Raw genomic sequence first — 3,405 nt, 5'->3', positions numbered from 1 at the left:
TAGAGGATTTTGCACTTGAAACGATTGTCCTAGGCGAAACAATATCCGGGTACCCCATTTATATCGATTGCCTCACCTCCCCTTTACTTGTGCTCTTTTTCTTGTCTATTTTACTTTTGTTACATTACATCTTGTCACACAACTATTATTCATTTTTCACTTAGTTAAGAAACAATTTAATTGTTTTTATTTCCTACTCTCTGTGGATACAATACCCACTCATCTGGGATTTATTACTTTGACAAAACCGTGCACTTGTGGGACATACGCAAGGGCGTTGTCAAGTTTTTAGCATTGTGACTGGGGAGTAGGCGTTTAGAGATACATTGCTCTTTGTTTTCTTAGCTATTCATTCATTCATTCTATTTCACATCTTCTTTTCCTATCATCTTCTGATTTGTTTTCTTTCTTTGGGTGCAACTCCAGTTTATGACATGAGGGAACCCTTCGATATTGATTGAAGAAGATCCTGAACTTGTATGTACACTCAGAAGAAGGGGAAAAGAACCTGCATAAGAACCGTCCAATCAAGCTGAAATAGAAGTTGAAGGGTCAGATAATATGGCAGAACAGAATGAGCAACAGAGGATACTTTCTGATTATGCTAGACCTTCAGTTTTGGGCACACAATCGAGCATTATGCGACCCCTGATTATAGCTTCGAATTTTGAGCTGAAACCGGCATTCATCCAAATGATTCAGCAGTCAGTGTAGTTCAATGGTTTGGTCGATGAGGATCCGAACAACCATATAGAGAACTTCTTGGAAGTTTGTGATATACTGAAGATTAACGGTGTATCGGATGATGCTATTAGATTGAGGGCTTTCCCATTCTCTCTCAAGGGAAGAGTCAAGAAGTGGCTACATTCTTTGCCCAAGGCCTCCATCATGACTTGGAACGAGATGGTCGAAGCTTTTCTTGCTAGATACTTTCCTCACGGGAAGTCGGCCAAGCTTCGCAATGAGATATCATCGTTTGTGTAGATGGAGTTAGAGTTATTATTTGAGACATGGGAGCGCTTCAAGGATCTTTCGTGGAGGTGCCCACAACACAGATTTCCCAAACGGATGATTATTCAGACTTTCTATAATTGGTTGAATCCGAGTACAAGGCAGTTGTTAGATGCCGCCGTAGGAGGTATAATGGGGAGTAAAACCCCGGAAGAAGCCCAATAGTTAGTTAAAGACAAGGTCATGAACAGTTATCAGTAGAATGCTTTAAAAAGAAAAAAGGTTTCTGGGCTCCATGAAATAGATGCAGTAACTTCATCGGCGGCTCAAGTGGAATCATTGAGTAAGAAGTTAGACCTTCTAACTTCTAATAGAGTGGCAGCCATGACTACTTGCACCGGGTGCGGTAGAGGACATACTCCCTCCGATTGCCCGATCTCTATTAGTGATGCATCTTCAGTGGAGAAAGTAGATTTTGTGGGTAATGCAATGAGGAACCAAGGGAATCCATATAACAACACCTACAATCTGGGTTAGAAGAGTCATCCTAATTTTTCATGGAGCAACCAAGGACCACAAAAGGCCATGGTACCACTGGGTTTCTAACAAAAACAAGCCCCAAACATGGAGAACCTAGTTTAAGGTTTGGAGACCCGAATGACCGATTTAGAGAAGGTCTTGACTAGATTTGTGCAATCGTCGGATACAAGATTTCAATCAGTCGAGGCTACACTTCGCAACCACACCGCTTCTTTTCACAATCTTGAGAATCAAGTAGGGCAAATTGCGAAGTCTTTATCGTAGAGACCAAAGGAAGCTTGATGAGTAATATCGAGACCAATCTTAAAGAGCATGTGAAGGCGATCACTTTGAGAAGTGGTCGTAAGGTTGAGGGTAAGCTTCTGAGTGAGAAGCCCAATGTAGAAGCACCCGAGGTCATAGAGGTTGAGGAGGGAGCAAGCAAAAAGAAAGAGGTGGCACCCTCACTTTTCAAGCCAAGAATCCCTCATCCCTCTAGATTGAAGAATGACCAAGGGGATGAACAATACAAGAAGTTCCTGAGTTTGTTTAAACAACTCCACATCAATATTCCCTTTGTTGAGGCATTGTCCCAAATGCCTAAGTATGCAAAATTCTTAAAGGACTTGTTGACCAACAAGCAAAAGTTGGAGGAGAGTGTTTCAGTGATCTTAGATGCCTCTTGTTGGGGGGTTTTGGAAAAGAATATACCGAACAAGAAGAAAGACCAGGGAAACTTCATCATACCGTGCAACATTGGCAATTTGGGTAAAGAAATGTCATTGGCGGACTCAGGGGCCAGTATCAAAGTCATGTCGTATACTTTCTTTCATAAGCTAGGCTTGGGAGAGCCTAGGCCCACTCGGATGATGTTGCAACTAGCGGACTGAACGGTGAGACATCCAAGGGGCATCATTGAAGACGTGCTTGCCAAAGTGGAGAAGTACACATTTCCTATAGACTTTGTAGTGTTGGAAGTCGATGAGGATACAGATGTACCTTTGATACTTGGGAGGCCATTCTTGCGCACTTCTAAGGCATTGATAGATATGGACTGCAGGGAGTTGACACTGAGGGTTGGAGATGATAAGCTCACATACCGCCTCGCCGAAGCCATGGGATATTCTCTCGACTTCGATGATACTTTATATTTTCTAGACACTACTGATGAGATTATTGTTGAATACATGCAGGAAATATTCAACCCGGACCCATATGAATGTTTGTTCGACCAAGAGGTGGACAATGAAGAAGTAGTGATGCTTGGTCCAATGGAAGAAGTGCCTTCTACTCAGGGGATCATGAAGAAGATGCTCCGGAAGATGAAGAGGGCAAGGAGACGCCACCAGAAATACCCCAAGGCTGTTGGGGATGTGCGAGAACCGAACAAGTTGGATGAACCACTGCTAGGTGGTACCAAGCCCGATAACTCTCCCTCTACCTTCAAGAGACTTTGCTCTTCATGCTTTCAAGCTATGTGTAAGAGGGTAACCTTCATGTATGAACCCACGTGAGGTAAGATAAGGTACGTCTAGCTTAGTGACGTTAAACAAGTGCTTCTTGGGAGACAATCCAAGCATTTATTGTTTTTCTAGTGTTTAGTAGTATTTGCAAGAATAAGGTGTTGAGTGTTGGTGTCTATATGTTTTGAATGCTATTGCCGTGAGTTTTCCATGGATTTTCGGTGCTTACGTGTGTTTTTAATGTGTTTGGCAAAGTTGGTTGGTCATTTGAGCATGTTTTGTGTTTTTCTCTGGTGTATTTTGCATGCTAGACAAAGGCTCTGAGTGTATCTATGTGGTCAGGAATTTTCTGCAGAGCTTGCAGAATTTTCTAAGGCATCCAAAGAAAATGCACGGGCGTGTGGAATTTTCACACGCCCGTGGGTCTCTACTAAGAGCTCATCCAGAGAAGGCACAGGGGCGTGGACTTGCC

General features: G+C 42.8%; 1 non-coding gene across 1 annotated transcript; it reads right to left on the bottom strand.

Moving 5' to 3' along the window:
* Window positions 1–951: 951 nt before the first annotated feature.
* On the bottom strand, window positions 952–1,058 carry LOC120283121. The gene has a single exon (XR_005543122.1). It is a non-coding gene; the product is annotated as a small nucleolar RNA R71 (small nucleolar RNA).
* Between the last annotated feature and the right edge of the window lie 2,347 nt (window positions 1,059–3,405).

This window comes from Dioscorea cayenensis, chromosome 18 (assembly GCF_009730915.1).
Source record: "Dioscorea cayenensis subsp. rotundata cultivar TDr96_F1 chromosome 18, TDr96_F1_v2_PseudoChromosome.rev07_lg8_w22 25.fasta, whole genome shotgun sequence".
NCBI classification, from domain to species: Eukaryota; Viridiplantae; Streptophyta; class Magnoliopsida; order Dioscoreales; family Dioscoreaceae; genus Dioscorea; species Dioscorea cayenensis.
This window is presented reverse-complemented; position numbering and strand designations above follow the sequence as displayed.